General features: G+C 43.0%; 1 protein-coding gene across 6 annotated transcripts in view; it reads right to left on the reverse strand.

Moving 5' to 3' along the window:
* Nucleotides 1-25,913, reverse strand: part of RAD51B (RAD51 paralog B) — a 636,755-nt gene that overhangs the window by 550,668 nt on the left and 60,174 nt on the right. The window lies entirely within an intron of this gene.

Genomic DNA, 25,913 nt, shown 5'->3' on the forward strand with positions numbered 1-25,913 from the left:
GACCCTCTAAAATGACAGTGTCTTTTGTGTGCAAATGAGATGACTAGTGCCTGGAGAATCCTAGATAGCTTCAGGATGGTGGCTGGTCACCAGAAAGACCAAGGCATGATTAGAGAGTTGGGGCTTTTGGCTTCAGCACCCAACCTCAGGTAGAAGATTAAGTTGATCGTCAACACCCAGTGTTGTAATCAATTATGCCTATGTAATGCAGCTTCCATGAAAAGCCCAAGAGGAGCAGGTTTGGAGAACTTTCAGATAAATGAACAAACGGAGGTGTCTACAGGGTGGCAGGCTTGGAGAAGGCGTGGAAGCTTCATGCTTCTTCCTACACTCCTTGCCCTATGCAAATCTTCCATCTCGCTGCTCATTTGCATCCTTTAAAACATTAATTGTAATCAGTGGGTAAACACAAATAAAGTATTTTCCTGAATTCTATGAGACACCCTAGGAAATTAATTTAACTGAAAGAGGGTGATATGGGAACTCCAATTTATTGAAGGTCCATCAGAGCACACAACTGGTCTGAAGCCTGAGCCCTCAACCTGTGTGATCTGATGCTATCTCAAGGCAGACAGTACCAGAACTGAAGTGAACTAAAGGATACCAGCTGAGGTCCACTGGGGACTTGCTTGGCCTTTGAGGACAAGGTCCCATACATTTGGTATGGGAACAGGTGACAGAGTGTGTCTGACAGTGGAGAAGACAGCGTAGAGAGAGCACTCCAGATTTCCTCAATTCCTTGGCCGGCGCCACGGCTCACTAGGCTAATCCTCCGCCTGCGGTGCCTGCACACCGGGTTCTAGTCCCGCTCGGGGCGCCGGATTCTGTCCCAGTTGCCCCTCTTCCAGGCCAGCTCTCTGCTGTGGCCCAGGAAGGCAGTGGAGGATGGCCCAAGTCCTTGGGCCCTGCACCCCATGGGAGACCAGGAGAAGCACCTGGCTCCTGCCTTCGGATCGGCGCAGCGCACCGGCTGCGGCAGCCATTGGAGGGTGAACCAATGGCAAAAGGAAGACCTTTCTCTCTCTCTCTCTCTCTCTCTCTCTCTCTCTCTCTCACTGTCCACTCTGCCTGTAAAAAATAAAAAAATAAAATAAAATAAATAAATAAATGAAGTTGTCAGTTCTTTGTCAATAAACCTATACATTTAATGCAATCCCAATAAAATATCAATAACCATTTTGAGGAGCTATAAAACCATATAATTCACCTGAAAAAAAATAAAAATTCACAAATAGCTAGAAAACACTAAAGAGGAAAAGCTATGAGAAGGAATTGGGGGGAAATATTGCTCTTCAGTTGCATCCTTAGGTAAATAGGCAGACCTGTCTAGATAAACAGTTACTATTTATATTTAGGTATGGACAAGGACACTCCTCCCTTGATAATTATTGCCTAAGTCAATATTTTAGGGGCTGCAAAGTGATCTATTATTCCTTTCAAATTCTTAGCTGGAATTCTTCTGTAAAGGATCACTACCTGATTTCTCTGAAATACAGTGAATACAGAAGATAGAATAAATGTTTAATTCTTTCCCTCAAATTGTCAATTTTCAGGCTAAAGAATTCCTTCAAGGGTTTCCAATGACATGTTGTTTACTTTTTCTTTTATCATTACAATATATATTTTTATGTGTTAAATCTGTTTCAATCAATGTGTCCCTTTTTTTTTTTTTTTTTTTTTTTTTTAAGACACAGTTTTTTCATCTTTGGCCAGTAGGAGGCATTCGCACCCTTTAAAGTTCACTTTGGGATACAATGAACGTGAGGAGTCTAAGGGATGGATATCCAAGAAGATACACCTTGGATAAGTTCTGAAATTGGAAAGTGATTTTTTAAAAGATTTTTATTCACTTATTTGAGGCAGAGTTACAAACAGAAAGAGGGAGAGACAGAGAAAGTTCTTCCATCTGCTGGTTCACTCCCAAATGGCCACAACAGCTGGAGCTGGGCCAATCTAAAGCCAGAAGCCAGGAACTTCTCCCAGGTCTCCCATGCAGGTGTAGGGACCCAAGCACTTGGGCTATCTTCCACTGTTTTCCCAGGCCAGAAGCAGAAAGCTGGATTCAAAGAAGATCAGGATACGAACCGGTGCCCATATGGGATGCCAGCGCCACAGGCGGAGGCTCAGCCTACTATGCCACAGTGCCTACCCCTGGATAGAGATTTTTTTAGAACTACAGAAATGTAATTCTTTACCCGAAGATACCCTAACCATCTGGTAGGGATGCCAGAACGATGTTTTAGTATAAACAAAGATTTTAAAACATATTCACCAAATATTTGCCTCATCTGTCCCTGTTCTTTTTCATGTGTTTTTCTTCTAATTATGACTGTTAGGATGCACCAGTCTATGAAACAAGGTCCCTACCTTCAATGAGATTTGTAGGTGAGACACAGTAGCTGGCCCTAACATGTCAGGTGACAAGACAAACATATGACAGAATAAAATCAGTGTTCAAGAAATAAGGATTACTTCCAGTGAAGGACCCTTATGGGGGGAGGGACAAGAAACTAGGCCTGGGCAAATATCAGGGGCTTCTTAAGAGCTTAGATGTTCCCCAGAGTCTAGCGGGCAGGACGTTCTCTGGGAAGGAAAAGTCAATCCCCTTCAAAGAGTCCCTAGGCACGCCCAGAGCAGAGCTGCCCCTCCCCTCCAGGAAACCTCTGGGCGCGTCCAGAGCAGAGCTGTCCCTCACCTTCGGAGAGTCTCTAGGTGCACACTTATGATGTCACTGTGACCGGCCAATCCTGTAACACCTCAGCACTCTCCCTCAGCATTCTCCGGTATGCTAATTGTCCCTCCGAGCCAGCCAATCCCGTGCCACCTCTGCATTTTCCACCAGCACTCTCCACCAGCATTCTTCGCCAGCATTCTCCCATATGCTAATGGTCCCTCTGAACTGACCAATCCTACGCATGCGCATTAGGAATATGCTAATTCGTTGCCTATATAACCTGTGTGAAACTGCTGCTCAGGGCTCCTCACTGCCTGAGGTGGGGGCCCGTTTGCGCAAACGTTCAATAAAAACCTTGTGCTTTTTGCATCAACTGGTCTGGAGTCTGGATCTTTGGGCATCCTCCCGAGCAAGTGGGCATCTCTGCAACTGAGAGGTCCAACACCAGCTAGAGTAATTTAGTATTTGAGTCAGATGCAAAAGGTGATTTTGATAAATAAGAAGGAAAGCATGCCAGGTACCTGCAGGAAAGGGGCTGTGAGTGTGATGAACAGAGCATATTAGGGGCATATTAGGAATGCTAAGGAAAAAAATGAAAATGTAAGGTTATTTGGGAGAAAGATAAATAGAGTAGACTTTTTGTAAGAATGGCACTATCTAAAAAAACTTTCTACAACACGAACATGTTCTGTATCTCAGCTAACACAGTAGCCATTATTCACAGGTGGCTATTGAATACTTAAAATGTAGCCATTGAGATGAAAGAATGAGTTTTTCATTTTATTTGAATGTATTTAAGTTGAAATGAATAGCTACCTGTGCCTAGTGGTTACCATACTAGACAACACAGTATTAGAATAAAAACTCAATGAGATCAGGCATTTTTGTCTGTTAAATGATTATACAAATGAATAATTAAGTCTATAGTGAATATTCCAAAGAGTGTATCTTAGAGAAATGTAAGAGACAAGTTGGCAAAATATGTCGGGGCCAGATTATGGTTGGCTTTGAATACAAACTTAGAGGTTGAACTTTAATTGATGGGTAATCATATTAATAAGAGAAGCATAAGAACTGTTTTAGGACAAGTAACCTAGCAGCAGTGAGCAGAATATACCGATAGGACAAAGTCTGGAAGAACAAAGAGATGGGAAGCTAATTACAATAGTCGAGGTTAGAAACATCCAAACTTTTTGGTACCAAGACTTTAATTTTCTATGGCTGCCATAGTAAAGCGCCACAAACCGGGAGATTTAAAAATAAAAGAAATTTAACTGCTCACAGCCTGGATTCTGGAAGTTTGAAATCAATACCAAACTTCCTAGAAAGAGTCTAGGGAAGAATCGTTCTTTGTCTATCCCCAATTCATGGCGGCCCCTGGGATTCTCAGATCATGGCTGCTTCACTCCAGTCTTGTCTGTCTTCACATGGCATTCTTCCTATATGTCTCCTCTGGGTCTCTATAAACCTTTCCCTTTTTCTTGAGGACAGCAGTCATTACACTTAGGGCCAACCCTAAAACAGAACATCCTTATTTTTAACTCAAGTACATCTGCCAAGACCTCTCCAAATGAGGTCACGTTCATACATACCACTGGGTTAAGACTTGAACACATCTTTTTTAGGGATATTCAATCCACTGCAGGTCCTTTTATACTCTTAAAAATCACTGAAGTTCCCAAAGAGTTTTTGCATATGTGGGTTACATCTTGATAATTACCATATTAGAAATTAAAACTAAGTGCTTAAATACTCTCTGAAGTATTCTTTAATAACAAGTAATAAACTCATTGTACACTGGCTTAACACATTTATGGGGGGAAAAGCTGTATTTTCAAAAAATAGTGTAAATAGGCCGGTGCCATGGCTCGCTAGGCTAATCCTCCGCCTGCAGCACCAGCACCGGGGTTCTAGTCCCGGTTGGGGCACTGGGTACTAGTCCCAGTTGCTCCTCTTCTAGTCCATATCTCTGCTGTGGCCCGGGAGGGCAGTGGAGAATGGCCCAAGTGCTTGGTTCCTGCACCCGCATGGGAGACCAGGAGGAAGTACCCGGCTCCTGGCTTCAGATCGGTGCAACGCCAGCTGTAGCGGCCTTTGGGGGTGAACCAACAGAAAAGGAAGACCTTTCTCTCTCTCTCTCTCACTGTCTCAATCTGCCTGTCAAAAAATAATAATAAATAAATAAAAATAGTGTAAAGAGTGGCATTGTTTTAAGTATCTGCATATCAGAATGTAAGAGCAATATTCTCCTACCCATAACTTTCTGCAATCTGATGCAATGTATTGCACTGAAGTATCTAATTTGGCATCAAACAGATACAGTTGGGGAAGAAAAAAGTGTGTCAGTGGCTTTTTCAAATAACTATAGATACTCTTCTTATGAAAGTACACCAGAACTCAACAAGTACTAATTTTAAAGGGTAACTGAAATATGACTGTAAAGCTGTATCAGTGAACTTTCCATGCTCTGCAACACTAAAATCCATTATTCTACCATGCACTTTGAATGGATCTTTACCCATGCATTATTTTATACTATGATAGGTTAATCATATGGAAAATGTTGGTTATACATATCTTCCCAATAGTATCACCTTTCAAATAGCACCAATTGCATTAGAAAACTCTCAAGTGTTAGGAAGTTTTCCAGATTTTTATTGAAAACTTAAACTTCATCATTGGCAATGATAAAATTCTTTTTGTTCATTTTTGAGAAATTTCTGCCAAATATAAAAGTCTGAATAGCCAGAGTTAACCACAGTTTGTCTACCAGTCTTTTTTTTAATAGTGTTCCATTAAAAAAAAAAAAAAATGAGTTTAGTTCACAACTCAACTGCAAAAGTACCACTCCTTGAGCAATCCCTGAGCTGCAGAATGCACAACTGCCTTTTGAGTATTTTCCACACTGTCAAATAGAGAATATTCAAAAGCATGGAGGTGGGTGCTGTGGCACAGCCAGGTAAGCCTGCACTTGAGATGCATGCATCCCATAACGAGGTGACAAATAGAGAATATTCAAAAGCATGGAGGTGGGTGCTGTGGCGCAGCCAGGTAAGCCTGCACTTGAGATGCATGCATCCCATAACGAGGTGACAAGTTTACCTGGGATGCCTACATCCCATACTGGAGTGCCTCAGTTCAAGTCCTAGCTACTCTATGCTTCCTATCCAGCTTCCCGCTAATGTGCTTGGGAGGCAGCAGACAATGGCCCAAGTTCTTGGTCCCTGACATGCACGTGGGTGACCTTGATGGAGTCGCAAACTCCTAGATTAGGCCTAGCCCCAGCTACTGAAAGCTTTTGGGAGTGAACCAATAGATGGAAGATCTCTCTCTCTCTCTCTCTCTCTCTTTCAAATAAATAAATCTTAAAAAAAAAAAAAGCAATGAAAATAAAAAGAATATACTCCATGTGAAGATTCAATGAAATTAATCATTTTAACTGACTCTTTAAGGAAATACTTAAACAAAACTGGATTTTTCCCCCCACAAATGTGTGGCAATGAAGGAAGCACTGATTAATTGGGTACCACTGCCTTAAGTTATGCTAAGGTACTGCAAGTTTTCACTATTACTATTTTCTTCTCCATCAAGGCAAAATCCAATGTAATGAAAGGGAAAATGACATCTTTTTTTTTTCTTTTTAAATTTTTGACAGGCAGAGTGGACAGTGAGAGAGAGAGAGACAGAGAGAAAGGTCTTCCTTTTGCCATTGGTTCACCCTCCAATGGCCGCCGCGGTAGGCGCGCTGTGGCCGGTGCACCGGGCTGATCCGATGGCAGGAGCCAGGTGCTTCTCCTGGTCTCCCATGGGGTGCAGGGCCCAAGGACTTGGGCCATCCTCCACTGCACTCCCTGGCCACAGCAGAGAGCTGGCCTGGAAGAGGGGCAACCGGGACAGGATCGGTGCCCCGACCGGGACTAGAACTGGTGTGCCGGCGCCGCAAGGCGGAGGATTAGCCTGGTGAGCCGCGGCGCCGGCCGGAAAATGACATCTTAATATAACTTTAAAATAGTCTGATTGTGCAGCTTCCTGGTAGAGCCCCAGAGACATTCCAGTAATCCCCAGGTCCCATTTTGAAGATCACTGCCCTGGAGAAGTTGCTTTCCACTTTCTTTTTTGTTTTTTTTTCTAAATATTTATTTATTTACTTGAAAGTCAGAGTTACACAGAGAGAGGAGAGGCAGAGAGAGAGAGAGAGAGAGAGAGGTCTTCCATCCGCTGGTTCACTCCCCAGATGGCCACATCAGTCGGAGCTGCACCAATCCGAAGCCAGGAGCCAGGAGCTTCTTCCTGGTCTCCCACGCGGGTGCAGGGGCCCAAGGACTTGGGCCATCTTCCACTACTTTCCCAGGCATAGCAGAGAGCTGGATTGGAAGAGGAGCAGCTGGGACTGGAATCGGCGCCCATATGGGATGCCAGCACTGAAGGTGGCGGCCTTACCCGTTATGCCACAGCGCCGGCCCCAGTTTTCTACTTTCATGTGCATTCAAATCATCTGTGTCAAACGAATGAATCAAAACCTCTTGGTGCTTTCACAAAGCATCCTTAGCGACTCTCAGGTCCACTGAAGTTGATAACCACTGGCCTAGAAGGTAGAGTGATAGTTAAAATTCATGATCACAGTAGGTATGGAAGTAGATAGGTAGCAAGAAACTCTACTAAATAAAGACTAAAAGGCTTTACAGATTGATTAAATTGAAAATATGAAAAAAAAAAGTCAAATCACTCTTGATTACTGAAAACTGGTGATACCATCAGACAAATAAGAAAAATCTATTAAGGAATCAGAGATGGAAAGAAAGAATATTAATTTGTTTGTCCTGATCCCCTTTTCAGAACTCATCCCTTCTTCTTCTATGCTTTCACTGTCTACCTCTATTTTTAAATCTTACTTCAATCCACAGGATATTACAATGAACTGTTTACTCTTTAGTCTTCCACTCAGTGAAACTTAAACTCCTTGAGGGGCTAAATGACAGAACCACTCCTGGGTTCTTACATGTTATTCATATCTCCAGCCTTAATTTTATTATGTCTAAAATGGAAACTCGAGAGAAACTATCATAGTACCTAGTGTAATCCCTCACACATGGTAAAAACTCAAAGGATAACAAGAATAAAAACAGTCAGCATAGTTTCACTTTCTGATCTGAAGCCAGGAGCCAGGAGCTTCTTCCGAGTCTCCCATGCAGGTGCAGGGGCCCAAGGACTTGGGCCATCTTCTACTGCTTTCCCAGGCCAGAGCAGAGAGCTGGATCAGAAGTAGAGCAGCCAGGCCTCAAACCAGCACCCACATGGGATGCCAGCGCTGCAGGCCGTGGCTTTAGCCCACTGCACCACAACGCCGGCCCCCATAGTTTCACTTTCGCTAAGATCTTTCTAAATGAACAGAGATCTTTGGCAATTCTCACTGTACAGCAACCTGAGTTACAGTTCATTCTCAATTAATTAAAGAATAACCTAGCTTGTGAATTGAGTCAACCAATTTATTCCATCACAGACTCGATAAAGCCTCTAAAAATGGACCAGCAAGACCTATAATTATTTTTTAAGGCATAGTTGGATGTTGGGAGAGAGAGAGAAAGAGAGCGGGGTAGGTCGAGATCTTGCATCCACTGGTTCCCTATCCAATTGGTCACAACGCCCAGAGCTGGGCCAGACCAAACCCAGGATCCAGGAGCTTCATCCGGGTCTCCCACATGGGTGCAGAGGCCCAAGCACTTGCGCCATCTTCCACCGCATTCCCGGGTGCATCAGCAGGGGAGCTCAATAGGCAGTGGAGCAGCCAGGAATCGAACCAGTGCCCAAATGAGATCCTGGTGTTGCATGCAGCAGCTTAATCCATTACTCTACAGTGCCAGCCCCAAGTTTTTAAATATGTTAGGCTTTTTTTAGAATGAGGCATCTTGGGAGTTTCACGCCCAAGTAAAAAAGTTCTCAGAGTTCTGATGTTGCTGGCATACTGAATTTATTCATGTGATTTTTAGACTTCATACACACAGGTACAACTAGGGAACGAAATTCTTTTTCTCTCTGCATGTCGCAGAAACACACATCTGGTCTATAAGTTTGCAAAAGTCAGTCCCCAGAGCTTACGGGTTCTGGAAGAGAGGTGCAATGTAAAACTCTAACTGGCTGAAATAGGAATACAGCCGAGGAAAGAGCAGGAAGACAGGATCCTAGGGGAGGTAAAATGCACCCTCAGATCTGGCTTTCAACCAACACTGCTAAACCCACATCTCCTGACTGGCCAAAAACAACAGGGTTTTTCTGAACACAAAGAGTAAGGACTACAGATTTAGTTTTCATCTAAAAATAAGTATAAAAGCAACCCCAAAAATCCTACTTATCAGTCAAAGTAGGATAATTTTTTAAACTCTGTATGATGATCCAATAAATAGTGTCTCTTTACAAACAGTAATGGTATCTCCTCCTTTATTTCTCCGCGGAATACATAACAGAGTTGTACCTTCTCAGGTGGGTATAGGAAGGAATCCTAAAATGTCATATCAGGATACTTCAAGTTGCAAGTAAATCAAAATCCAATTCAGAGTGGCTTAAAATAACACCCTTCAAACTCCTGATGCATTTGAATCCTATGGTATCTGTTCAAATGAAGATTCTGATTCAGTAGGAGCAGGGCAGGGCCTGAAACTGCTCATTTCCGACAAGCTCCCCACTGGACTGCTGACACCGGCAGTCCCTAGACCACACTTCCTCACCAAGGACAAAACCCACAAGAAAATATTTAGATGAATGTATCTGGAATTGCACAGATAAGACTGTTTTATAATGTCATCAAGGATCCATACTGTTTCTCTCTCTTTGCTCTACCTTCCAAAATGGGAGCTTTATCCTAAGATTGGTTCCATCTTCTTGGCTACCATGTTGCTGATAACAGAAAACAGGGCTATTGGTTATGTCATACAAAAGATACACAGTTACTTTACATAAATCTCTTCAAGAACAAGGGAGAACATTCCCAGATGCTTACAAGTCTTTTCCTTGTATCCCATTTGCCACAATTAGATCGTGTTTTTAAAGCCTTGAACCACTGATTGGCTAGGGAGATGGGATAACCCTTGAAGTAATCATGCCCATCTCTGGACTGAGAGTGGGATCAGCTTTCTTAAAGCACATTGGTTACAGGAAGTGGAAGAATTCTGGAAAAAAAAAAAAAGAGTCCATCAGAAAGGAAGGAAGGGGAATAGACGCTCTGCAGGCTGTAAACAACATCTCTCTCCCTCTTCCCAACAATGCTGTCATTTAGTTCTGAATACACTGCATCACTTGTTTCTACTTTTGGAAATCCCATTGTATTGAGACATCTTTAAAATCTTTACTGTTTTCTATAAGTTGGCTTTTCAAGTTCCTTCATCTATTAGAATTCACAGAGGACAACTAAAGAAAAACTTTGAAATAATTTGCCAATATAATATTTTAGAAAAGTTTATTGCTTTAGAATGTATAAAATTGTAGCATAAGAAAAACAACAGCATCAAGTAGCCCAGAAGTAAAATAAGAAATAAATTCATATTGTGAGATACATAAGTGAATGGATGAAGAATTGTGGGATTTGGTTTTAAATCTATTGATCTTTTCATGGAAGCAAAATTTCTTCCTAGGATAAGTGGTTTTTTTGTTGTTTTTTATTTATTTTTTTATTTTTTGACAGGCAGAGTTAGTGAGAGAGAGAGAGACAGAGAGAAAGGTCTTCCTTCCGTTGGTTCACCCCCCAAATGGCCGCCACGGCCGGCACGCAGCACCCATCCGAAGCCAGGAGCCAGGTCTCCCATGAGGGTGCAGGGCTCAAGCACTTGGGCCATCCTCCACTGCACTCCCGGGCCACAGCAGAGAGCTGGACTGGAAGAGGAGCAACCGGGACAGAATACGCGCCCCGACCGGGACTAGAACTCGGGGTGCCGGCACCACAGGCGGAAAATTAGCCTAGTGAGCCACGGCGCCAGCCCCTAGGATAAGTTTTATGGTATGGAAATTATATTTCAATAAAGTCAAACAACTCATTTTTTAAAAAATCTTTTCAGGGCCTGGGCTGTATTTAGTAGGTTAAGTATCTGCCTGTGGTGCTGACATCACATATGACCACCAGTTTGTGTCCTGGCTGCTCCTCTTCCAATCCAGCTCTCTGCTATGGCCCAGGAAGGCAGTGGAAGATGGCCCAAGTCCTTGGGCTCCTGCACCTGTGTGGGAGGCCTGGAAGAAGCTCCTGGCTCCTGGCTTTGGGTCGGCCCAGCATTTGGGGAATGAACCAATGGATGGAAGACCTCTCTCTGTCTCTCCCTCTATAACTCTGTCTCTCGAGTAAATAAATAAATCTTTTTAAAAAATTATTTTCATGGGATCCAACACTGTGTCATAGTGGATAAACCTGCTGCCTGCAACACTGGTATTCTGTATGGGCACCAGTTTGAGTCCTGGCTGCTCCACTTCTGATCCAGCTCCTGGCTAATGTGCCTGGGAAAGCAGCAGAGGAAATCCAAGAGCTTGGGCCCTTATCCCTACATGGGAGACTCAGAAGAAGCTCCTGGCTCCTGGTTTCAGCCTTGCCTGGTCCTAACCATTGTGGCCATTTAGGAAGTGAACCAGCATATGGAAGACCCCTCTCTCTTTGACCCGCCCCCTGTCACCCAGCCTTTCAAATAAGCAAAATAATAAAAATAAAATCTTTTCATTTGATAACAGGGAATAATAGAGAGAAATGTCTAAAAGGCATATGATCACATATATCACAAATGCCAAACACCAACTATTTAACTTAAACAAAAATCACAGCTATATAAACTGTATCAGAGACCCCTACAAGAAACACCAAAACTAATGTTGCTTAAGAAATGTAATGTTTTCAGTAAACAAAAAGCAAAGGTTGCAGTCAACTCTGTGGACTCAAAGCTTGCACAACAGACACCTCTTAAAAGTCGTGGTAAATGTCTCAGTTATAAATCACTAACAGATGAAATATTTTTTAGGAGTATGAGTAATTTACATATTGGGTTCACTATTTCTTTTACTCAGTACTAACGTTGTAAAGGAAAAGTTCTTATTTCAAAATCAGAGTGGTGTATGACAAATTATTATACAAGGCTATCATCAGATGATCTGGAAACATAAAGTACTAAACACTTTTAATTTTATTTTTATTTGAAAGGCACAGCACTCCCAAAATTCCCACAACAGCCAATGCTGAAACAGGTAAAGCCAACAGCTTGGAACTCAATCTGGGTCTCCCATATGAGAGGCAGGAACTCAACTCATTTGGCTGAAAGGCAGCTAGCAACAAGGAGCTGAAGTCCCAGCCCCTCCCGGCACCCTCACCCCCTCTAACCAAATCCCCACCTTGCATTGTGAAAGAAAACAAACCAGTTTCCTCAGAAATACCACTGAGAACCAGTGCTAGCCAAAAATAACCAAAATGGCTGCCAGGTATATCCCCAAAATGACCTTTTACTAATTATAATGTCATTATAATAAAATTACTATGGTTGACACTCAGGCTCCCATCATGTACCTGATTCCGTGAGACGTCTGAGATTTCCAAAAAGGGGCAAGGAAATGGGTAGTACTCAAAGTCCACTCCCACATTCCTCTGTTTTTGGATATTCAATCAAGCCCCATCCCAGACACCGCCCCTTATTCCTCCAGATCACATAAAGGGAAGACCCTGAACCCTGCTGAGTGTAGCTCATCTTCAAGTGTGCCCACATTCCCTCGAGTGCGCACTTCACTCGCAAGCAAATAAACTTTGCTCCTCTGCTGACTTTCACCTACATCTCATCCACAAATTCTTCCTTGAGCCAAAGACAAGAATGCAGACCCAGCCACCCACAACACGCGTGCTGCCTCTCATGGTACACATTAGCAGAAAGCTGAACTGGGAGTAAACCAGGACTTCAGCCCAGGCACTCTGACTTAGGGTGTCCCAAGTGTCTCTTAACCACTACATCAGACACCTGCCCCTCTTTATTTCTCAATAACCACACTGGTTTATCACTACCTGATAATCTTACTCACTCTTAGTGGTGAGGGAAACTCATTGTTGCTCCCCCAAAGGACATTAGTCTCCAACTCCTGATCACTCATGATTTTTTTCTGGGTCACTATCTGTTCCTTTCAATAATAACAATAATAATATATAGAAACTAGATGTTATTGCAACTGAGTTTTAAGACACCAATCAAGGAAAAAAAAAAAAAAAAAAGCAGGGCCACTGCTGTAGCACAGTGGGTTAAGCTTCCACCTGCAGTGCTGGCATCCCATATGGGCACCTGTTGGAGTCTCAGCTGCGCTGCTTCTGACCCAGCTCCCTGCTAATGCACCTGGGGAGAGCAGAGGAAAATGGCCCAAATGTTTACACCCCTGCACACACAAAGGAGACCCAGAGGAATCTCCTGGCTCCTAGCTTTGGTCTGGCCCAGCCCTGGCCATTGGAAGCCATTTGGGAAACAAACCAGCATCACACAGAAGGTCTCTCTCTCTCTCTCTCTCTCTCTCTCTCTCTCTCTCTATATATATATATATATATATATGCCTTTCAAATAAATAATCTTTTTTAAAAAATCCAACAGTTTTAGGCCGGCGCCGTGGCTTAACAGGCTAATCCTCTGCCTGGTGGCGCCAGCACACCGGGTTCTAGTCCCAGCTGGGGTGCCAAATTCTATCCCGGTTGCCCCTCTTCCAGGCCAGCTCTCTGCTATGGCCCGGGAAGGCAGTGGAGGATGGCCCATGTCCTTGGGCCCTGCACCCGCATGGAAGATCAGGAGAAGCACCTGGCTCCTGGCTTCGGATCAGCACGATGCGCCGGCTGCAGCGGCCATTGGAGGGTGAACCAAAGGCAAAAAGGAAGACCTTTCTCTGTCTCTCTCTCTCACTATCCACTCTGCCAGTCAAAAAAAAAAAAAAATCCAACAGTTTTATTATAGCTTAACAACAACTGGGTTAAGTACGTTATCAAAGCTAGAAAACTGATTAATCATTCAAATAACTAAAGATGAAAATAGCCATAAATTCAGGTTTAGCTGGTTATGAAACTACCAGCTAATAATCATATGGTATTTCAGAACTTACAGGGTCCTTTCAGAGGTAGATAGACCAGATAGATAGATAGGGAGATATCACTCTATAAGATATGAGGGTACTTCAAAACTTCTGGGAAAATGGAACTACATGGCATATTGATTTTGCTGTAAAACAATTTTAAAATCTATACATAGTTTTTCCATAAAATACATTTTCCATGAATTTTTGAAGATGCCTCATATACATCGATTTCAAAAATTTTTCAGCTAAATAAATTTACCTTTAAATTCCATTTTTATTATTGTAAGTTATCCCATATGTAAAAGTACACTGTAAATTATAAAAATCTCTATAAAATTTGGTAATTTAGCAATATATTATTCATCTATTAATATGATTATTAGTGATAATATCAAGCCTTATGAAGTGGGTACTTTTATATCTTTCTACAGATAAGTACACTGAGGCTCAGAAAGAACTGTTTGGTGTAGGATCACATAGCTAAGAGTAGTGTGTTTGATTTTAAACTCTTACCTTCTGGTCTGAAATTCCAGGTAACTTCTACTGCATCATACTGTGTCTATGAAATGTTCAGTCTTCAAAGTGTGATTCCCAAAGACAACAAGAAGAAGTGAAAGGAGGGGTCTATTCTTGGACAGAGAACTTACAAGGCTACAGAGAAGGCCGGCTAAGGCAATGTAACAGACTCTGGGAGGCAGTGGTGATGGCTCTAATAACTGGGTTCCTACCACCCACGTGGGAAACTGGATCTACTTCTCTGCCCTTTAGCGTCAGTCAAGGCCATTTTCAGACATCAGTGGATGAGAGCACTCCCCCTGGGCTCTCTTGCTTTCTCTCAGGGGATAAGGGTTCTCTCCCTCTCCCCCTCTCCCTCCCTCATCCCTCTTTTTCTTTCTGCCACTCAAAAAAATAAATTGGAAAAAGTTTGTAAGATACTCCAATAATAGTCCAGGACAGAAGTGACAAGTGACATTCAGCTATCCCCATGAGCTCTTGCGCAGTCTTAGCCAAATCATCTTGTTTTCCCTGCATCCCTGCTCTCACTGGAAAATCTGAAGGATGCCATCTGGCCACAGCTGTGTTCTATTTTTTTCTTTTTAAAAATTTATTTATTAGGGCCAGCACTGTGGCACAATGGGCTAAGCCTCTGCTTGTGGCACTGGCATCCCATATGGGTGCCAGTTCTAGTCCTGGCTGCTCTTCTTTCAATCCAGCTCTCTGCTATGGCCTGGGAAAGCAGCGGACGATGGCCCAAGTCCTTGGGCCCCTGCACCTATGTGGGAAACCCAGAAGAAGCTCCTGGATCCTGGCTTTGGATTGGCCCAACTCTAGCCATTGCACATGTTTATGGAGTGAACCACTAGATGGAAGATCTCTCTCTCTCTCTCATTCTCTCTGTAACTCTGCCTTTCAACTAAATAAATAAATCTTTTAAAAAATTTTATTTATTTAGTTGAAAGGCAGAGTTAGAGAGAGAGAGAGAGAGACAGAGATCTTCCATCTGCTAGTTCACCCCCCAAATGGCTGCAATGCCTGGGCTTGGGTCAGGTGGATGCCAGGAGCCAGGAGTTTCTTCTCCGTCATGGGTGGCAAGGGTCCAAGCCCTTGGACCATCCTTGGCTGCTTTTCCAAGCTATTGACAGGGAACAAGATAGGAAGTGGAGAAGCCAGGACATGAACTGGCGCCCATATGGGATGCCAGCAGTGCAGGTGGTGGCTTATACGGAAACACAACACCAGCCCCTGGGTCACAACTTCAAATGGAAAACTACAACACATCAAAGCAACTGTGTGATGTATATAAAGCAACACTAAAGACTAAAAGCTACAATTTGTTCTCATTGTTAACCTTTTCTTAGCAACACAACTTCAGAATGATACGTGTGTTTTTTCTTTTTTCTTTTTTCTTTTCTTTTTTTTTATTTTTTTTTTTATTTTTTATTTTTTGACAGGCAGAGTGGACAGAGAGATACGTGTGTTTTATCAGTTTCACCACTCCCTATCTGTCTCCAAAGGGCACTACTCTCTGAATAAGAACGGAACAGTAAGGGTCAAGGCTACAGACAACAACGGGTTTAACTAGAGACTGGCAAGTCTGTGCCACCCCCTTGTAATTCTGTGTAATCTGCTATTCCAAGTACAGGACAGAGAGGGGGGTACCAGGCCACTTGCATATTTACTAGGAATAGAAAAAAGGATAGGAGACAAGATATTTACTCTCCACTGGAGCACAGAAAGCTATCTATATCTGCGATTAGCTTATTTATACAAAGCAAAGACTATATTTTACTTAACTTGATGATCTCAGAGTACCTAGCGTGGAGCTTTGGACACAACCGCAGAAGATGGAATTAAAAAGGAAAAAAAAAAAAGAGTATAAGATCGAAAGAATAAATATGAGTTAAACCAGTACAGGAGGTTTCAGTAGTAACATCCATCAACAAAACAGAGACCTGGGGATACAACAGCGAGTGAGATGTCATTTTCCCTTTGGAGGGACTTCCAGCCATGTCATAAAAAATATCAGGAGGAGAGAGGCATCTGCAATGAGGTAACTACCAAAATAAATAATTAAAGGCTCTCTCTTACAGAACGTGCCAAACACTGTGTGAGGAACATCATGGACATTATCTCATTTAATCCTCACATCCCCATGAGTCAGGTATTATTATCCCCATTTTTCAAACAGGGAAACTAAGAGTTAGAGCTAGGATAAATAACTTAGTCAAGATCATAAAATTAGCAAACAGCAGGGCTGGCTATGATTCAAATCAACATCTAACTCCAAAGCCAGTATGGTAGTCTCACCCACTAGGAACCAAGGTGGCAGCACTGGGGGTGGTGGGAGTCATCAGGTATTGAATACATTTTGAAAGTAGGTCAAACAGGATTTGCTGAAAGATGAAGACCGGTACTTAGATTAAGAAGTTACTGGGTAACAGCTATGGGACCAGATGACTAAACAGAGGAGGGCCAAAGCATCCCAACCAAGTCCCCTTCCCTGCACATAGCCAGTGGAGTTTCTTTGAGCTTCCAAGAGCCAACTTGAACACAAAAAAGCACCACCCTACTCATCATATAGATAGATAATCTACAGATATATTATAGATCTTTATCTTTGTATTTTGAAATAATTTTAATTACCACAGTTATAAAAAGAATACAGAGTTACCATATACGCTCCTCTCAGTTTCTCCTAAGATACCTTCTTACATACCAGAGTACAATCCTCAATGCAATGAATTAGGATTTGAGGGCTGGGATTTGGTGCAGTGGTTACAATGCCACTTGGGAGCCTACATGCCATAACAGAGTGCCTGGGTTCAACACCTGTCTCTACTACTGCTCCAGCTTCCTGCTAACACACACCCTGGGTGGTAGCAGATTATGGCTCAAGTAGTTGCTACTCATATAGGAGACCTGGATTGAGTTCCAGGCTCCTACCTTCAGTCTGGCCCTGCCCTGGCTGTTACAGGCACTGGAGAGTGAACCAGCGAATAGAGGCCCACTCACTCTCTCTCTCTCCCCCCACCACCTCTATCTCTATCTCTGCCTTTTAATGATAGAAATAAATGTTTTTAAAAGGTTGATATAATACTATTAATTAAATTTTCCCAACTACAAACACAGCTATCATAACATCACTTTGTACCCCAGGAATACAATTATGAATTATCAATATACAGTAAAAATTGAAAACTTTAAAAAAAATAGAGCCACCTCTGATACTCTTGGCATCATATCTACTGGTGCCCCCAAGTCAGTGGTCCTCAAGATTACCCTCTGAGCCAATGATTTGCTAGAAGGACTCACAAGATTCAAGAAAGCTTTTGCACTCAGTTATGACTGTTACAGCAAAAAGGATACAGATTAAAATCAGCAAAGAGAAAAGGAGGAGGAGTAAAGTCCAGGAGAAACCACCTGGGCTTCCAGGGCTCCTCTTCAGTGGGATGCTGCGTGTGCCAGCAGTGATGTGTATAATACGGACAAAGCAACTTCAACCAGGCAAATTTACCCACAGCCTGAAGTCTAGCTTTTTTTTTTAATAACAAGGTATGCAGCACCTACCTGACTGACCTCAGTTAGTTAGGCTCTAGTCCCCAGAGCAAAACACCTGATCAAACTGGTACCTGTGACCCAAGGCCTCCAGAATACAAAAGCACTCTCCTCAAGCTGAATATTCCAAGGGCTCAGAGTTCATCACCCAGACACCAGCCAAGGATCAGTCCTGAAGAGGCCCTTCTTACCAATGTGCTGCATGTGAGCATCCCACACCAGCGGAGTTACCCCTCTCCTGCAGAACTCTGGATGCCTTTCTCAGCTACCTCACCCATTTTGACAATACAGGAACATTTCAAAAGGAAAATGGAACTAAAAAATGTTTACTTGGGCACAAAAATACTTCTGAAAATCATGCATATAAAATGTTTTCAGGCCAGCGCCACGGTTCAATAGGCTAATCCTCCACCTGCCGGCACCCCGGGTTCTAGTCCCAGTCGGGGTGCCGGATTCTGTCCCAGATGCTCCTCTTCCAGTCCAGCTCTCTGCTGTGGCCCGGGAGTGCAGTGGAGGATGGCCCAAGTGCTTGGGCCCTGCACCCGCATGGGAGACCAGAAGGAAGCACCTGGCTCCTGGCTTCGGATCAGTGTGGTGCACTGGCCGCAGCGGCCATTGGGAGGTGAACCAGCGGAAAAGGAAGACCTTTCTCTCTGTCTCTCTCACTGTCCACTCTGCCTGTCAAAAAAAAAGAAAAAAAGTTAAGCTTGAATACAATCTGATTTGAAATATGAATGGGCAAACAGAATGTACCTACAAAATAGAAAAATTGTAGGGCTGAAGTTGTTGATCAAGCTGCCACCTGCAACACCAGCATGCTATATGAGTGCCTGTTGGAGTCTCAGCTGCTCCAAACCAGCTCCCCTGATACTGTGTCTGGGAAATTAGTAGAAGATGGCCCAAGTACATGGGCCTCTGCCACCCATGTGAGAGACCTAGATGGAGCTCCAGGTTCCTGGCTGCAGCCTAACCCAACCCCAGTCATTATGGACATTTGGGGAGTGAACCAGCACATGCAAGACGGCTGTCTCTCTCTCTCTTTGTGTCGCTCTGCCTTTCAAATAAATAAATATTTTTGTATCTAAATAAGGTATATCAATATCTAAAATATGAGTATCTAAGATGTCATTCTACAATATTAAACCCACTTTGTATGACAGGACAGCTAAAGATAAAAGTTAAATCTTGGACCATTAAAGCTACCATTAAACTGAGAAAATAAAGCATATTTTGATGCTTTTGTCAAATAACATAAAAAGTTTATAATATTTTCCTCACTTAAAACAAAAACAAGAACAAATAGTTTCTACTCGTTAATGATTTTAAACCTTCATGCCTTTAAAACAGCAAATGAGAAATACACATATTTTAATTCATTTGCCTAAATAACTTTAAACATAAAAATGAGCATGAATGTTTCAAAGGCAATCTTGATAAGCAATAAATTAGAGCAATGAATAGTCTCAAAAGCCACATAATCAAGAACACTGATGGCACCAGCAGAAGCACTGGTTATAATCATATGTGAGTAAAATAATTAGGATTTTAAAAAACAACTTTCAATGGATATAGGGCTTTTTCCTTCTTAGAATGTCTAATAACACTCCCAAATTTTTATTGAGATACCACTTTTCTAAATACTGTGACCTAATATTAGTCCCCTTACACTAGAAAACATTCATACAGAATCAAGAAATTGAAGAAGTAGAAGATAGGGAAAGAAACAAAAAATTCCAATACTACTCATTTAGAAACAACTAAAATTAATTTGTTAATTCTCTAAATATTGGCATATTATTATAGGTACATATGTATATACATAAATATTGTACCTTCATTGGCCTGTTCATCGGCAGTTTAACCCCCCACTGTGCCACAGCACTAGCCCCCACAATGGAAGAATTACAACAGCAAGCATAAAAAATTCAAATTATGCTTAAAAAGATAATTAAAATATTTAAATGGATATAAATATGCCTTAGATAGGAAGTATACTTTCACAAGCCTTAATTGTGATTTTATTAGCTATTAATTCCTATATATTATCTTGGGAATCAGAGAGGCAGAGATAACAATCCTGGCTAAGACAGAGGTGCTGGCATGCTTCCCTCCACAACAAAGAACCAAAACTAGGGGAAAACAACAGCTCCTTCCCTGCACTGGAGTTCAGGGGGCATGTGGCAGGACACTTAGAGCACAACAGTACACGACGGTCTTATCAGGAAGGGAACTAGGCACACCCCATCTACTGTCCCATCTTTCCAGATCAACCCTGAACCAAGAGCATCTTCACTCAGTGAGGGAAGGTGAGCAAGAGGCCCCCCACAGTTCCCACCCATACCACAGAAGGCTGAAGCATTTACCATGGGAGAACTCTGGGGTCCGTGCACATAGTAAGACCAGTCTGCAGAGCTGCCAGGTCATCACACCCACGGCTCTACCCAGAGAAAGAGCCCGGCCTGCCCTCCCCTAGCCAGCCTCTGGCTGCACAGAGCCACCTGGAGGTCCTGTAATCCAGGTCCTATAAAGCAACTGGGCAGTTGCCCCAGCAGCTCTGCTGACCTAGTCCTGTGAACCAGCCAGGGTGGCCTCACCCATCCTCTTGGCCTCTAGAAGCACCCAGGCAGCTCGGTGAACGACTCACTCACCCTAAGGAGACCCTCTAGAAAACAGGTAGGCAGCCCTGCCCACATTCTGCTCACTGGAAGCAGTCACGTGGCCCACCAGCACCCTCACCCCAGGAAGCCACCAACCCTTAGTGCCAGAACAAAGCCACACAGCCTAATCCGAGCAGCTCAGCTCGTGCAGGCCCAGAGGAGCGGACACTCAGGCCTCCCCAGCCCTCCAACAACCCTGGGAAGCAGCCAAGCAGACTTTCCTGAATGGCCTGAACCACTGAGGACCTCAGAAAGCAAGAAGCAATCATTGCCACTTTCCTGTAGCCTGAAGAAACAGTCAAGTAGCTGCTGTCAGAAAAAGCTGGGCCCACTGAGGCCTTGAGAAGCAGAGGCCTCGTCCCGTCCACCCACTCCTGGCCCCAGAAGAAGCTAGGCACGGCTCCCTGAGCAGGTAGGCCCCCAGAGTCTTCTTGAAGTCGCCTGGGCAGCCCTGACCCGCAGACAAGTACCCTATCTGGGTCCTCCAGTGCAGCCCATCTCTGCAAAGCCCTTAGACACAAACAAACGTCACAGCCCACAACTGCATCAAACAAAGAGGGGCTACCTGAATGGACAGTTATCCAAAGAGGAGATACAAAGGGTCCACAAGTACCTGAAAATGTTCAACATCTGTAATCATCAGGGAAGTGCAAGTTAAAACCACAATGAGATGCCACCTCACCCTACTAAGGATGAATATTATTAGAAACAGAAAAAATAACAAATGCTGGTGAGGTTTGCGGAGAAAAGGAAACTCTCATACTATTCGAGGGAAAGTAAAGTAATATACCAGTTTGAAAAATAGTATGGCAGCTCCTCAAAAACCTAGAAATAGAACTACAATACGACCTAGCAATTTCACTACCAGGTATATGAGTATATCCAAAGGAATTGAAATTAGTATGTCAATGAGTGCCACACTCACTATTCACAATAGGCAAGATATGCAATCAACCCAGGTGTCCATCAGCGGATCAACGGGTAAAGAAAATGTAGTACATATACACAATAAAATATCAGTCAGTCACTGAGAATGAAATCCTGTGGTTTGCAGCAACATGGATGAAACTAGAGAATACCATGTTAAATGACATACGGGTGTTGAAAGACAAACATAGATGCTCTCAACTTATATGTGTATGCCAAAACGTTGATCTCAAAGGAGAAGAAAATAAAATAGTGGTTACCCAGAGCCTGGGAAGGGTGTGGGGGAGATGGAGAAAGGATCATCAACAGGTACAGGGTGCAGCTGGACAGGCAGAATAACTTCTATTGTTATACAGCACAGTAGAACAACTATGATTGACAACAATTAATGATTTTGAATGTTGTCAATACACAAAGAAATTATGTATGTCTGAGGTCACAGATATGCCAATTACCCTGATGTAAATATCACCATTATAAACTGTATACATGTATTGAAGTGTCACGCTGTACCCCATAACTATATACAATTACTGTGTGTCAATTAAAATGTAAATAAAAGGGAGGCAGGCATTGTGGCACAGTGGGTTGGGCTGCCACTTGAAATGCCCACATCCTGTATCAGAGGGTCATTTGAGTTCCTGCACCTCTACTTCCAATCTAGCTTCCTGCTAATGCATCCTGACAGGCAGAAGATGTTGGTTCAACTGCTTGTGCCCCTGATACCCATGTGGAGACCCTAATGGAGTTTCTAGCTCCTGGCTGTAGCCTGGCCCACCCCTTGCAGCTACATTTGGGGACAGAACTAGCATATGGACAATCTCTCTCTCTCTCTCTCTCTCTCTCCTTTTGTGTGTGTGTGTGTGTGTCGCTTTGCCTTTCAAGTAGATGAAAATAAACAAACTTTTTTTTTTTTTTTACAGGCAGAGTGGACAGTGAGAGAGACAGAGAGAAAGGTCTTCCTTTGCCATTGGTTCACCCTCCAATGGCCGCTGCGGCCGGCGCACCGCACTGATCCAAAGGCAGGAGCCAGGTGCTTCTCCTGGTCTCCCATGGGGTGCAGGGCCCAAGCACTTGGGCCATCCTCCACTGCACTCCCTGGCCACAGCAGAGAGTGGCCTGGAAGAGGGGCAACCGGGACAGAATCCGGTGCCCCGACCGGGACTAGAACCCGGTGTGCCGGCGCCACAAGGCGGAGGATTAGCCTGTTGAGCCACGGTGCCGGCATAAACAAACATTTTTTAAAAATAAAAATAGGAGTTGACGTTATAGCACAGCAGGTTAAGCCGCTGCCTACAAAACAAATACCATATTGGAGCACTGATTCAAGTCTCAGCGGCTCCACTTCCAATCCAGCTCTCTGCTAATGTGCCCAGGAAAGCAGAGGAAGATGGCTCAAGTCCTTGGGCCCCTGCCACCAACTGGGAGACTCAGATGGAGTTCCAGGCTCCTGGCTTTGACCTGGACCAATCCTGCCCTTGGAAGCCATATTGGGAGTGAGCCAGTAGATGAAAGATTTCTCTGTGTATGTGTTTGTGGAGGTGTATCTCTCTTTCTCTGTCACCCTGCATTTCAAATAAACAAATCTTTTTTAAAAATAGAAATAAAAAGTTTATAGTCCACTATTGCTCTGTAGGTCTCAGAAAATAAATAATTTCTGCAGCAGAAAAGCATCCACAACATCTTGCATTTACACATTCATCCATCTTCTTGCAGGCTGAAGTGTCCTTGAATAAGTCACTTCTAAGCCTCGGGGTCATCTGTATAATGAAGGGCTTAATCTAAGTTATCGTTAAAGTCCTTCCTGGCAAGAAAATCCTATTATTTTAATCTGATACAATGTAATTTACAATATGTATAATAACTGTTCTACATATGGTAATTAGAAGTCAATGATAAACAGGCATTATAACCATAACCACAATTTATTTTATACAGGCGATGTGCATATTTGAATCTTTTCTTATGTTATTTTCATCAAGTATCTCTAAACAGTTTCAGAGCCTACTATTTTTCCAACACTAATGTGAACATGCTTTCAAAAGACAAAAGTTCAGCATCTTCTATCCCTGTAACAAAGTGTTCCTCATACAGACCCATAAACTTGAGGAAAAGGACTCCACCAAACTTTACAACTATGTTCCTCAACCAGCAATCTGAACATATTCAAGGGCCTATAAAATTCTCTAAGAATTTTTTAAGTTTATATTTTCATTTTACTGAGAGCCTCAAAATATTAGTACAAGCAGTGCATAATTAAAAACGTTCACAAAATATCATTATATCTGTTTTCCACCAAGTATCAGTCAGTGCCTGTTTAGCTGTCAGGGACTCACGTAGAAAAGAGCAACAGCAAGCTTAAGATTTAAATGGATTTCTGCCACAGAGGTCCAAACGACGTCACCCTTCCCCAGCAGAAGAAAGCTTCATGGTAGGTCAAACAGACGAAGGAGATGGAAAAGCTGAGTCATCACAGAAACCACAGTCGGGACGTATTTAATTGGAAAGGAACTATCAGATATTATACGCAATCACTTAATTTAGCAAATTACCATCCATAACATTAAATTAACAATTAATTTGAATAGTATTGTGTTGCTAATCAATGAAACCTACCTTTATATTTTGTATGTATGACTTAATATAAAGGGCTATTTAGCTACATATATTTCTGTGATATTATAATAAAGTCAGTAATGCAGTCCACAAGGATTAGCATTTAAAAGGGGTCAGTACCTTAAACTAGTTTGAGAAAACACTGCTTTTATGAACAGTCTCCTTTCTTACCTCTTTTTCTAATTTCTTAAGGTTCTGAGCTTTTATAGTAGCAAACTATGGGATCCTGAGTTTAGAGAGAAAGTAGATGGGTTAGACGGGGGTTGGCAGACTGGCCCATGGGTGAAACCCAGCCCTCCATCTGCTCTTGTAAACAAAGTTTTATTGGACTACAGCCACATTCATGCATTTGTAAACTGTCTATGGCTACTTTCACAATACAATGGCAAAGCCAGGTAGTTGCCAAAGAAACTATTCTGCCCACTGTGCCTAAAATATTGCTCTTTTGGCCCTGTACAGAAAACATTTGCTGACCCCTGGCCCAGATGAGCTAATAGAACAAAATGAGACTAGCCTCACCAGCACCTGAAAGTTAGAGAGCCAACAAGTGGGCAACAAAATACTGATGTTTTAGAAGGGAGGTGAGACAGCTGCTATTGGACAAAAGCGTCCCTTACAGCTCTTTTGAATCAATCACGTATATGAATCAAGACGTATATGAGGCTAAGTGTACTGGAGAGGACGCAGTTTCCACTCTTGCATAAACACTTTTCTTTAAAACATCGTCCTCTAAGACCTGAAGCCTCTATTCGGGAATGGGTGCCATGCCACTGTTTTAAGCATTATTATCCCCATTTTATACATCAGGAAATTGAGAAGCAGAAAAGTAATTAAGTGCAGTGATTGAGGTAGTAAGTGGAGGAGTCTGCTAACTCAGAGCTGCCTGATTTCAGGAGAAAATTCTTCTAACCCAAAACCCTTCAGCAAGTAAAAACTGTCTTTTAAAAGGTAAGTTCCAGCATAGCGTGCTTTGCAGAGACAGAAGGTCTCAATGACATTTTAAAAAAGCTCTGCTTACCTGAAATTCTGTGAACAAGGGCAATGGTTACTACTACAATCACACATCCAAAAAAATACTCCTAATATAAATCTATTAGTGTGTGTGAATGTATATTTGTATCTACAGTTCTAATATATTTGATACAGTAAAAATACATATAAAATAGAAATTCTTAAGTATAATGTAAAAAGTTGAAGCAGAGAACTACATGATTTTTTTCAACCCTCATAAATGCAAGTCTAGGACAGATCCCTGTAACACAAGACAGATTAACAAGAGAAAAACAAGCAAGATCAATAATGCACGCAGTGTACAACATGTGGGAGAAAAGCAATTCTCTGAAGGCAGTGGATCAGAACTCTATCTTTTTTTTTTTTTTTTTTGACAGGCAGAGTGGACAGTGAGAAAGAGAGACAGAGAGAAAGGTCTCCCTTTGCCGTTGGTTCACCCTCCAATGGCTGCTGCGGCTGGCGCACCGCGCTGATCTGAAGCCAGGAACCAGGTGCTTCTCCTGGTCTCCCACGCAGGTGCAGGGCCCAAGGACTTGGGCCATCCTCCACTGCCTTCCCAGGCCATAGCAGAGAGCTGGCCTGGAAAAGGGGCAACCGGGATAGAATCCAGCGCCCTGACCAGGACTAGAACCCAGTGTGCAGGCGACACAGGTGGAGGATTAGCCTATTGAGCCGCAGCGCTGACCCAGAACTCTATCTTAAATAGTATTTTAACGGGGCTGGTGCTGTGGTGCAACGGGTTAATGCCCTGGCCTGAAGTGCCAGCATCCCATATGGGCGCCGGTTCTAGTCCCAGCTGCTCCTCTTCCAATCCAGCTCTCTGCTATGGCCTGGGAAAGCAGTGGAAGATGGTCCAAGTCCTTGGGCCCCTGCACCCACATGGAAGACCTGGAGGAAGCTCCTGGCTCCTGGCTTCA

The sequence above is a fragment of the Lepus europaeus genome, chromosome 22, assembly GCF_033115175.1.
Source record: "Lepus europaeus isolate LE1 chromosome 22, mLepTim1.pri, whole genome shotgun sequence".
NCBI lineage: Eukaryota > Metazoa > Chordata > Mammalia > Lagomorpha > Leporidae > Lepus > Lepus europaeus.